The sequence below is a fragment of the Chlorocebus sabaeus genome, chromosome 20, assembly GCF_047675955.1.
Source record: "Chlorocebus sabaeus isolate Y175 chromosome 20, mChlSab1.0.hap1, whole genome shotgun sequence".
Taxonomy (NCBI): Eukaryota; Metazoa; Chordata; class Mammalia; order Primates; family Cercopithecidae; genus Chlorocebus; species Chlorocebus sabaeus.
In genome coordinates, this window is record NC_132923.1 from 108,560,410 (window position 1) to 108,572,764 (window position 12,355).

Genomic DNA, 12,355 nt, shown 5'->3' on the forward strand with positions numbered 1-12,355 from the left:
GTGGGGAAGAGCAAGAGGAACAAGAGAGACCAGATAAAATAGGAGATAAGGGTGTGAGTTGGGGTTGGGCTGGAGATGGAAAACAGGTACCAAGGAAAGGCTGTCTCTTGTTAACACACCCATTCTTCAGGATGGATACAAACAGTTCCTCAGGATTTCAGGTGTTCCCTGAAACCCTTGCAAATGATGTTTTGTCGATTTCATGTTGATTCAGACTCTGAGTCATTCTACTGCACCCAAAGTCTAGATGGACACTTTTGATGAGTTCTTACCAACTGAACTTTTTTTTTTTTTTTTTAGACCGAGTCTCGCTCTTGTCAGCCAGGCTGGAGTGCAGTGTTGCGATCTTGGCTCACTGCAACCTCTGCCTGCCAGGTTCAAGCGATTCTCCTGCCTCAGCCTCCTGAATAGCTGGGATTACAGGTGACTGCCACAACACCTGGCTAATTTTTGTATTTTTAGTAGAGACAGGGTTTCGCCATGTTGGCCAGGCAGAATTTCTTCTATGCGGGGCCTGCCACAAAGGACTCCCCTGTCTTCAGAGTTTCTTACCTCTCCAAGTTTACCTCTGCCTCCATCATGGACTCCTCTTTTGGATGATGTACTGTGAAATTTCTCCAACTTTTAACCCTGGGATCTCTGATCTCCCTCTCTCTCTCTGCTGTCTTCCTCCAAGATCTTATTCATGTAGCTTCATGTAATAATAATAAGTGATGATGATTATTATTGCCTATTTTGTAAGAGCCTTTATTTTGTTAACTACAGAAACATATCCATGTCAGCTCATTTGTTCCTCATGAAAACCTCATGGCAGTTGGAATATAAGAAAACTGAAGTTTAAAGAGGTAAAGCAAGTTTTCTGGGGTCATTGCACAAGTGGTGGAAGGTAACCTGAACTCTTTTTTTTTTTTTTTTTTGACATGGAGTCTCACTCTGTTGCCCAGGCCGGAGTGCAGTGGCTCAATCTCGGCTTACTGCAACTGGGTTCAAGCAATTCTCCTGCCTCAGCCTCCCGAGTAGCTGGGATTATTACGGGCGCTCACCACGACACCCGGCTAATTTTTGTATTTTTAGTAGAGACAGGGTTTCACCATCTTGGCCAGGCTGGTCTTGAATTCCTGACCTCATGATCCACCCACCTCAGCCTCCCAAAGTGCTGGGATTATAGGCGTGAGACTCTGCACCCAGCCTTAATTTTTGTACTTTTAGTAGAGATGGGGTTTCTCCATTTTGGCCAGGCTGGTCTCAGACTCCTGACCCACCCAGGCTAGAGTGCTATGGCATGATTTCAGCTTACTGCAATCTCTGCCTCCTGGGTTCAAGCGATTCTCCTGCCTCAGCCTCCCGAGTAGCTGGGATTACAGGTGCCCACCACCATGCCCAGCTAATTTTTGTATTTTTAGTAGAGACAGGGTTTCGCCATGTTGGCCAGGCTGGACTTGAACTCCTAACGTCAGGTGATCCACCCGCCTCGGCCTCCCAAAGGGCTGGGATTACAGGCATGAGCCACCGTGCCTGGCCATTTTTTGTATTTTTAGTAGAGACCAGGTTTCACCATTTTTGCCAGGCTGGTCAGGAACTCCTGACCTCAGGTGACCCGCCCATCTTGGCCTCCCAAAGTGCTGGGATTACAGGCGTGAGCGACTGCACCTGGCATTTATTTATTTTTTAGTTTTGTATTTGTATTTTTTATTTTATTTTGAGATGGAGTCTCATTCTGTTGCCCATGCTGGAGTGCAGTGGTGCAGTCTCGGCTTACTGCAACCTCTGCCCCATGGGTTCAAGCAATTTTCCTGCCTCAGCCTCTGGAGTAGCTGGGATTATAGACATGCACCACCATGCTAGGCTCATTTTTGTATTTTTAATAGAGACCGGGTTTCACCATGTTGGCCAGGCTGGTCTTGAGCTCTTGACCTCAAGTGATCCACCCACCTTGGCCTCCCAAAGTGCTGGGATTACAGGTGTGAACTACCGCACCCTGTCCCAGTTGTTCTTTTGAGACTGAGTCTCACTCTGTCACCCAGGCTGGAATGCAGTGGCAGGATCTCGGCTCACTACAACCTCTGCCTCTCGGGCTCAAAAGATCCTCCTGCTTCAGCCTCCCGAGAAGCTGGGAACACGTATGTGCACCACCATGCCCAGCTAATTTTTTTTTTTTTGAGACAGAGTCTCACTCTGTTGCCCAGGCTGGAGTATAATGGCATGATCTCGGCTCACTGCAATCTCTGCCTCCTGGGTTCAAGTAATTCTCCTGTTTCAGCCTCCTGAGTAGCTGGGATTACAGGTGTGCGCCCGGCTAATTGCCCATCTAATTTTTGTATTTTTGGTAGAGACAAGGTTTCACTATGTTGGCCAGGCTGGTCTTGAACTTCTGAGCATCAGCAGTCAGCCTGCCTTGGCATCCCAAAGTGTTGGGATTACAAGAGTGAGTTACTGCAACCAGCTGATATGGAGGTCCTGGTTGTAATAATGTACTATGGGTGTTATAACATATATAAAAGTAAAATACATGACAGTATCAAAGACTATATAGTGAGAAATGGAAGAAATATTTTTATTTTTATGTATGTATGTATGTATGTTTTTTTTTTTGAGACGGAGTCTCACTCTGTGGCTCAGGCTAGAGTGCAGTGGCACGATCTCCACCCACTGCAAGCCCCGCCCCCAGGGTTCATGCCATTTTCCTGCCTCAGCCTCCTGAGTAACTGGGACTACAGGCGCCTGCCACCTCGCATGGCTAATTTTTTTGTATTTTTAGTAGAGATGGGGTTTCACCCTGTTAAGCCAGGATGGTCTCAATCTCCTGACCTTGTGATCCGCCTGCCTCGGCCTCCCAAAGTGCTGGGATTACAGGCGTGAGCTACCGGACTCGGCCTTTTTTTTTTTTTTTTTTTTTGAGACGGAGTCTCGCTCTGTCTCCTAGGCTGAAGTGCAGTGGCACGATCTCAGCTCACTGCAACCTCTGCTTCTAGGTTCAAGTGATTCTTCTGCCTCAGCCTCTCAGGTAGCTGAGACTATAGGCGAGCACTACCACACCTGGCCAGTTTTTTTTTTTTTTTTTCATTTTTAGTAGCAGTGGGGTTTCACCATACTGGCCAGGCTGGGGAAGATTCTTATACTACAGGTGAACTGGTTTAATATCAATGGAATGTAAACTTTTTTTTTTTTATTATTATACTTTAAGTTCTGGGGTACATGTGCATAACGTGCAGGTTTGTTACATTTGTATACTTGTGCCATGTTGGTGTGCTGCACCCATCAACTCATCAGCACCCATCAACTCATCATTTACATCTGGTATAACTCCCAATGCAATCCCTCCCCCTGTAAACTATTATAAATTAAAAATGTACAATATGGCTGGACATGGTGACTCATGCCTGTATTCCCAGCGCTTTGGGAGGCCAAGGTGGGAGGATTGCTTGAGCCCTGGAGTTCAAGACCAGCCTGGACAACATCGTGAGACCTTGTCTCTACAAAAAATACAAAATTTAGCCAGCCATAGTGGCACATGCCTGTGGTCTTCACTACTCAGGAGACCAAGCTGGGAGGATCATTTGAACCTGGGAGTTCCAGTTCGAGGCTGCAGTGAGTCATGATCTTGCCACTGCACTCCAGCCTGGGTGACAGAGTGAAACCCTGTCCGAAAAAAAAAAAAAAGTAAATCGCCTAAAGTCTCCAATTAAAAGGCAGAGACTGTCATACTGAAAAACCTAAAATGTTACCTACAAGAAATAAAATTTAAAAATAAGGCCAGGCACAGTGGCTCATGCCTGTAATTCTAGCACTTTGGGAGGCCAAGGCAGGCAAATTGCCTGAGCTCAGGAATTTGAGACCAGCCTGGGCAACATGGTGAAACCCCATCTCTACTAAAATACAAAAAATTAGCCAGGCATGGTGGTGCATGTGGTAGTACCAGCTACACTAGAGGTTGAGACATGAGAATTGCTTGAAGCTGGGAGGCAGAGGTTGCAGTGAGCTGAGATCGCACCACTGTATTTCAGCTGGGCAAAAGATTGAGAATGTGTCTCCAAAAAATAAATGAATATGTAAATAAATATGCTCAGCCAATGCTGGATCTGCAAAAAGAAAAATAAAAGTAAATACACAAATAATAAATTTGTACAAAAAGTAAAAGATACACTGTTGTTTTGTTTTTGAGTCAGGGTTTGCTCTGTTACCCAGGCTGGAGTGCAGTGGTGTATCATAGCTCACTGCAGCCTCCACCTCTAGGGCTCAAGTGAGCCATCTCAGCCTCCCCAGTTGCTGGGACCACAGGCATACAGCACCACCCCTGGCTAATTTTTGCATTTTTTTGTAGAGACAGGCTTTTGCTATGTTGCCTAGGCTATTGTTGTAACACTAGTCAAAAGAAAGCTGGTGGCCAGCTGTGGTGGCTCACGCCTGTGAACCCAGCAGTTTGGGAGGCCGAGGCAGGTGGATCACATGAGGTCAGGAGTTGATGACCAGCCTGGCCAACATGGTGAAACCCTGTCTCTACTAAAAATACAAAAAAATTAGCTGGGCATGGTGGTGCGTGACTGTAATTCCAGCTACTCCGGAGGCAGAAGCTGCAGTGAGCTGAGATTGTGCAACTTCACTCTGGCTTTGGTGACAGAGTGAGACTCTTGTCTAAAAAAAAAAAGAGGCCGGGCGCGGTGGCTCACGCCTGTAATCCTAGCACTTTGGGAGGCTGAGGCAGGCGGATCACGAGGGCAGGAGATCAATACCATCCTGGCTTAACACGGTGAAACCCTGTCTCTACTAAAAAAACACAAAAATCAGCTGGGTGTGGTGCAAGCGCTTGTAATCCCAGCCACTTGGGAGGCTGAGGCAGGAGAATTGTTTGAACCCAGGATACAGAGGTAGCAGTGAGCCCAGATCATGCCATTGCACTCCAGCCTGGGAGACAGAGAAAGACTCCATCTCAAAAAAAAAAAGAGATCAGCCTTGAGGCTAGGGGCAGTGGCTCACGCCTGTAATCTCAACACTTTGAGGCAGGCGGATCACTTGAGGTCAAGAGATCGAGACCAGCCCGGCCAACATGGTGAAACCCGTCTCTACTAAAAAATACAAAAAACATTAGCTGGGCATGGTGGTGTACGCCTGTAATCCCAGCTACTTGGGAGGCTGAGGTGGGAGAATTGCTGGAACCCGGGAGGCGGAGGTTGCAGCAAGTCAAGATGGCTCCATTGCACTCCCTCCTGGAGACAAAGTGAGACTCAGTGGCGAAGTAAAAAAAAAAAAGGCCGAGCGCAGTGGCTCACGCCTGTAATCCAGCACTTTGGGAGGCTGAGGCCAGCAGATCACAAGGTCAGGAGATCAAGACCATCCTGGCTAACATGGTGAAACCCTGTCTCTACTAAAAATACAAAAAAATTAGCTGGGCATGGCGGCGTGTGCCTGTAGTCCCAGCTGCTGGGGAGACTGAGGCAGGAGAATGGCATGAACCCAGGAGGTGGAGCTTGCAGTGAGCTGAGATTGTGACACTGCACTCCAGCCTGGGCGACAAAGCGAGACTGTCTTGAAAAAAAAAAATCGGAATTGGATACTGTATCCTTGGTTCCTGAGAAGTCAGAAAAGAATGTTATTTGATAAGTGATCATGCCACTGCACTCCCCCCAGAGACCCTAAGAAGCTTTTCACAGATATACTCCTTTGTCCTTATTACAACTCCACGAGGTAGTTTATCATTCTCATTTTGTGACATGAAATTGAGGCACAGGGGCTAAGTAACTCACCCAGAGCCTCATAAACAGCAAGTGGTGGGATCAGGATTCAAATCCGGGCGGTCTAGGACTTCTAAGATGGGCAACCAATACTGTCTGCCTACACAAAGAACAAGGCCAGAGTGCCTGTTTGGAAAGTCTAAAGGGGTATTGCAAGCTGAAGTTCAGCAGAGGGGGATCTGAACACCTGACAGCTAGCTTTGCTTCAGCTGTACCTTGTAGGTCAATAGAAATTCTCATTTCCTGCCCAGCACTGCAGTTACCGAACTCCACCTGAGAATATGAATTGACAACATACTAAAGTCACTGGTTCAGAAAAAAACCTTACTCAGGAGAGATCTATGTAGCTGGAGCAGGACATGAGCGGGACTGGGCATACACAGATGGATGAGACTGACTATCTGGCTTCTTCCTGAGCAGGGAACTTGATGCCTGTTTCTGCAGAGGTGCCACTTCTGGTTGTGGACTTGGATTAGCCTTTTGGTTCCTGGGTTTCCCCATGGGAATATGCTGTATTAAAGCCCCCCTCAGCACTAACGTGCTAAGTGCTTACCTAGAACAGTCCCTGGCACAGGTAAGCGTAAATGCAACTGGTTTACGAAGATGCCTTGAGACTTACTGTCACCAGGCTGGAGCACAGTGGCGCTCTCAGCTCACTACAACCTCCACCTCCCGGGTTCCAGCATTTCTCCTGCCTCAGCCCCTACAGGTACACACCACCATGTCTGGGTATTTTTGTATTTTTAGTAGAGACAGGGTTTCACCATGTTGGTCAGGATATCTAGATGTTGTGATCCACCTGCCTCGGTCTCTCTAAGTGCTGGGATTACAGGTGTGAGCCACCAGGCCCAGCTGCATTTAAGATACCCTCTTCAACACTGCCTCACTCCACTTCGCTTCTAAGAAAAATCCAGCTGTGCATTCCCCTGCAATCCTAGCTGGTAACTAGCTTCCATTCTCAGACCAGTCCTGCCCTGAACACCCTGACAAGCAAGCTCTAGTCCACCGAACTCCAATCTCACCCACCTCCTTCAAACCTGTCCCATCAACTTCCAAATGGCTGTATGGCTGTCCCACCTCCCCTATGCCAGCAGATAGACTTTACCTTCTAGATGATTCCCCATTACTTCCCATCCTTCAGGGTACTGAATATTTACGTTGGCAGCCAGTGTAGGGGGCTTGACAAAGTTCCCATTATGACTCATGTCATGAGGCAAGCAATTCTAGCAATCTTCAGGCTGAGGTGCACCAGGTAGCAAAGGCTCATACAACTCAGCTAGGGATACCACAACCTCCCATTGCTACCATTGATTTTCCTCCACTACATTGCGGGAAGCTAAAGGATTGGTGTAACAACTCATCTTGCACTCAACCCAGACTTATGGTCCTATTGGTCAGGACCTAATAACCATTTTCCCAATAACCTGCCAATATAAAGTGAACCCAAGGGGGACCCACCTGAGACTAGGTTTCAGGGCCTTTAGAACTGAAGCTATCATGCTAGTTTCCTTCAGCAGTACCATTCAGATTCTTGGCTGATGTCACCACAGCCATCTCCACATAAAAATGAACCACAAACATGTACAGCCATATTTATTTTAATACATTAACAAAGCAGATTAAGCAATTTGTTAGGTAAATTACAAATACATTAGAAATCACACAAAAGCAAAATACTCAAGGACTTTTAAAATACCCACCAACACTGTGTGCCTTCTGGAATCTGGCGTAAGGCCAAGCAGAGTCACTTCTCTGGTTCTTAAGGTGAATGAGGTGAAAGAAGGTGCATTCCTAACCAAATGCCAAATTCCGAAGTCTTTAATACAAAACAGCAGCAGACTCTTAAAAGAGGGCTAGGTGTGGCGGCTTACGCCTGCAATCCCAACTACTTGGGAGGCTGAGGTTGCAGCCAAGGTTGCGGAACTGCACTCCAGCCTGGGCGACAGAGCAAGACTGTCTCAAAAAGGTATGAAACGCACCCCAATCTTTTGCTCTAAGTCTGCCAAAGATTGTCCAAACCTCCCTGTTAAAAAAAAAATCGGTTTACCTACTCTCCCTACTATATAAAGGACCCCAAAATTAAACGTCAATGCTGAAGTGTGAACCGCAGACTCTCTTCTTTCCTAAAAGAAAAGAAATAACGATTAGACTCCTGGAGATCCTACTTCAACTTAAAATCTAGTACACTGGACATGTTTCCTGCATGGTTTGTCTCCCCAGTCATTGTCCATAGGACTCTGGGAAGCTGTAGGAATATGCAGGTGCAGACATAACGCCCAGCTTCATCTTCAACGTTGTGGAAAGGGACTGTACATCATGGGGCAGAGCCCTAAGCTCCCGTAGGCCACTTGGACAGAGCCTGGGGAGAGTGACCTCCCAGGGTATCCACGTTGGAATGCTCATTAGTGAGGAATTGAAGTAACTGATAAATCCAATATTGCTAATCACCCACAGTATTTTCAAGGGCTAGAATCTTTTTCTCAGCTCAGACTACAGATGTAGATAAAGCCAATTAGGCTTCCTACAGTTCACACTTGGTTAACTTTTACTACATTGCACACTTTTAGTCAGCTGATTAAAAAAAGCAATTTTTACAGAAGAGTGCATGTTGAAGTTATGTCAACATGCCTACAAAAATGCAGCAAAGTTGGCCGGGCACGGTGGCTCATGCCTGTAATCCCAGCACTTTGGGAGGCCGAGGCAGGCGGATCACGAGGTCAGGAGTTCGAGACCAGCCTGGCCAACACAGTGAAATCACATCTCTACTAAAAATACACAAAAAATTAACTGGGCGTGGTGGTGTGTGCCTGTAATCCCAGCTACTCGGGAGGCTGAGGCAGGAGAATCGCATGAACCCAGGAGGCGGAGGCTGCAGTGAGCTGAGATTGCGCCACTGCGATCTGCCTGGGCGACAGAATGAGACTCTATCTCAAAAAAAAAAAAAAAAGAAAAAGAAAAATGCAGCAGTTTACATTTGGGTATATCAAACAAAAGTATTGCTCTGAGAATGATTCACTGCCTCAGAGGTAAATAAATCCTGACCAACTAAAGGTCTCTTCAATCCTGCTTCCATCACAGAAATCATTGACAAAAGAGCTGATAAGCCAAAAACAATTAAATTTACTTACCAAGTAAGAGTTACTTGGAATCCTTAACAAATCCTGCAAAACAACGTATTAATCTATTAGTACAGCAAAACACTAATCGGTATAGCCTGGGGTTGGAGTGCAGTGGCACAATCATAGGTCATTGCAGCCTTGAACTACTGGGCTCCAGCGATTCTCCTGCCTCCAGCTACCTATCATGATGCCTGGCTACTTTTTAGCCAATTTTTCTTAAACAGGTATTAAGACTTCAATCCAGATTCAGTGCTCTAGAAGGTTGTTTCCTGCATGGTTTGTCTCCCCGGTCATTGTCCACAGGACTCTGGGAAGCTGTAGGAATATGCAGGCGCAGACTCAAGGCCCAGCTTTATCTCCAACGTTGTGGAAAGGGATTGTACATCACGGGGCAGAGCCCTATGCTCCCCTACGCCACTTGGACAGAGCCCGGGGAGAGTGATCTCCCGGGTGTATCCACGTTGGACAATCAGTGTAATGCATAAGTTTACAGAATCCAATAGGAAACAATTTCATCCATTCATGTCACTACAGATCTTAAACAAGAACGCAAACGAGTTTCCACCCTGTCCACAGTGGGGTGTTAAAAAAAAATCGGTTTCTAGACGGGTAACACGTCATACTCAGCTGTTCTGATTACTTTTCAATAGGCAGTTAGTACCATGCGGAAGGTATGGCAGAAGCAAAGACAACAATTAGTCCCAGCTATCCCAAATTCAAATCAAACACGCGGACTCGTTAAATTACCCCCAAATCGGACAGGCACGGTGGCTCACGCCTGTAATCCTAAAAAAGTAAAAATAAAAATGACCCAACTCACGAAAGTACGAGAGAATTACGAACAGTATGCTTCGAAACTATGAAAATCTTAGGCCGGGCGTGAAGGACCGCAAGGTAAGGAGTTGGAGACCGGTCAACATGGTTAAATCCCGTCTCTACTAGAAATATAAAAATAAGCCGGGCGTGGTGGTACACGCCTGTAGTCCCAGCTACTCGGGAGGCTGAGGCAGGAGAACTGCTTGAGCCCAGTAGGGGTCGCGATCAAGAAAAAAAAAAAAAGAAAAATTGAGAAAATTCTTAAAGGCAAGTAAAGATCCAGAATAAAACTGCAATTCCATTGAGAACGACAATGTGCCTACTGAGAGGCAGTAAGATAAACAATGGTGGTGGCGGTGCACCTTCAGATTCAGAGACTCGGCGGGTCGGGTGGCAGCCCTGCAGGTCCCGAGGTCTCCATGGCCCACTTCTGGCCCAGGCCCTTCTAACGCGTACATTAGTTGGGACGGATGCCGCCTACGACATCCATATATAGTTTTAAATTACATGATTCTCGGCCAGGCGTGGTGGCTCACGCCTGTAATCCTAGCACTTTGGAAGGTCGAGGCCTGTGGATCACCGGAGGTCAGGAGTTCAAAACCAGCCTGACCAGTATAGCGAAACCCTGTCTCTACTAAGAATACAAAAATTGGCCGGGCGTGGTGGCGCGTGCCTGAATCCCAGCTGCTGGGGAGGGTGAGGCACGAGAATCGCTTGAACCCGGCAGGCGGAGATTGCACCGAGCCAAGATCGTGCCACCTGCGTGACAAACCGAGACTCTGTCTCAAAAAAATAAATACATAATAAATAAAATAAATAAAATACTATATGAGCATACGGAAGCCCGGCTGCTGATTCATGGTATTAAACCCACAACTCCGGCGGCAGGAATCTGATAACACTTACCACGCCAAAGAAGAGACGACCGCGAATCTTGTCTCCAAAAGGCCGAGTGAACGCCAAGCATCCTTATTTAAACCTTACGAAGTGCCCGGAAGTCATGGAATGTATAGTGCGCGTGCGCAGGAGCATGCGCAGTTAGAGAATCAGAAACTCGCGGAGGCTGCTGGGAATCTACTGCAGATTGAGCCCCACACCTTCCTGGCTCGCAGGGCTCTCGCGGTAGTGGAGCCTTCCCGCGGGACCTTGCTGGGGAATATACGTTACAGAAATAGGTTTGTAGGTATGTAGCTACAGAGGACGTTTACTTCTGTGCAATCAGTGGACCCAGTCTGTAGGATATGCCCTTAGATAAACTGGCCAAAAAATTTTTGGAAGAGCCGAACGCGGTGGCTCACGCCTGTGATTACAGCACTTCTGAAGGCCGTGAGGGGCGGATCGTTTGAGGCCAGAAGTTCGAGACCAGCCTGAGCAGCGTGGCGAAATCCGGTCTTTACAAAAAATACAAAACAGAAGCCGGGCATAGTGCCGCCAAATTCCAGTCCCGGCTACTCGGGAGGCTGAGGCATGAGAATCGTTTGAACCTGGGAGGCCGTGGTTGCAGTGAACCGAGATCGCGCCAGTGCATTCCATCCTGCTCGACAGAGCGAGACTCTGTCTCCAAATAAATAAATAAATAAGTAAAACGTTGGAATAATAAGAATGCAGAATTGAAAAACATATAGAGAAATACGGAGTATCAAAAGGAATTGAATCTACCCTCTCACCTGTGAAAGAAATAATTTGATAAATGTGAAGGTAAATAGGATGAAAGTGCCCCTAGACGAATCAGATAAAAATAAAAAACACCAGGCCTGGCGCGGATAAAAATAAATAAAACTAAAAAATAAACTCCTTTGCACAACAGTGTCAAGGAATGTGCTTAAAAGCACTGCTGTATACTTTTTTTTTTTTTTTGAGATGGAGTTTTGCTCTGTCACCCAGGCTAGAGTGCAGTGGGGCCATCTCGGCTCACTGCAACCTCCGCCTCCCGGGTTCAAGCGATTCTCCTGACTCAGCCTCCCGAGTAGCTGGGAGTACAGGTGCCTGCCACCGTGCTAGGTTAATTTTTGTATTTTTAGCAGAGACGGGGTTTCACCATCTTGGCCAGGCTGGTCTCGAACTCCTGACCTCAAGCAATCCACCCGCCTCGGCCTACCAAAGTGCTGGGATTACAGGCATGAGCCACCGCCCCCTGCCTTTTTTTTTTTTTTTTTTTTTTTGAGACAGAGTCTCGCTCTAGCCCAGGCTGGAAGGAAGTGGCGCAGTCTCAGCTCACTGCAACCTCCGCCTCCCAGGTTCAAACAATTCTGCCTTGGCCTCCCGAGTAGCTGGGACTACAGGCATGCCACTATGCCTGGCTAATTTTTGTATTTTTAGTAGAGACTGGGGTTTCACCATGTTGGCCAGGCTGCTCTTGAACTCCTGACCTGAAGTGATGCGCCTCGGCCTCCCAAAGTGCTGGGGTTACCGGCTTGAGCCACCGCGCCTGGCCCCCTATACATTTTAAACTAGTTAAAATGGCAATTTGTACGTATATTTTACCACACAGACAAAACCCTCCCAATATGAAGTAGGCAAGTAAAGAATGCTTATGATATATATACATGTGAAATGTTGCAAATATGATGGAATTTTTAGTATGGTGTAAGGTGAAAAAACGTTGGCTAGACGGACAGAGCTATCACAGCTGGGCTATCTTCAGTAGTAACGTTTATGGTGTTCCTCCTACATATTAGAATTTGTTCTGAA

The 12,355-nt window shown here is 46.9% G+C and overlaps 1 long non-coding RNA gene and 2 other non-coding genes across 3 annotated transcripts; all 3 read right to left on the reverse strand.

Moving 5' to 3' along the window:
- Positions 1-7,311: 7,311 nt before the first annotated feature.
- LOC103225258 (uncharacterized) lies at positions 7,312-10,675 on the reverse strand. Its single transcript, XR_494424.3, has 3 exons — positions 10,571-10,675; positions 8,858-8,890; positions 7,312-7,852 (listed from the first exon to the last, which is right to left on the reverse strand). It is a non-coding gene; the product is annotated as an uncharacterized lncRNA (long non-coding RNA).
- Positions 7,920-8,123, reverse strand: LOC119626340 (small nucleolar RNA SNORA73 family). The gene has a single exon (XR_005242521.1). It is a non-coding gene; the product is annotated as a small nucleolar RNA SNORA73 family (small nucleolar RNA).
- LOC119626330 (small nucleolar RNA SNORA73 family) lies at positions 9,109-9,313 on the reverse strand. The gene has a single exon (XR_005242512.1). It is a non-coding gene; the product is annotated as a small nucleolar RNA SNORA73 family (small nucleolar RNA).
- Positions 10,676-12,355: the final 1,680 nt, after the last annotated feature.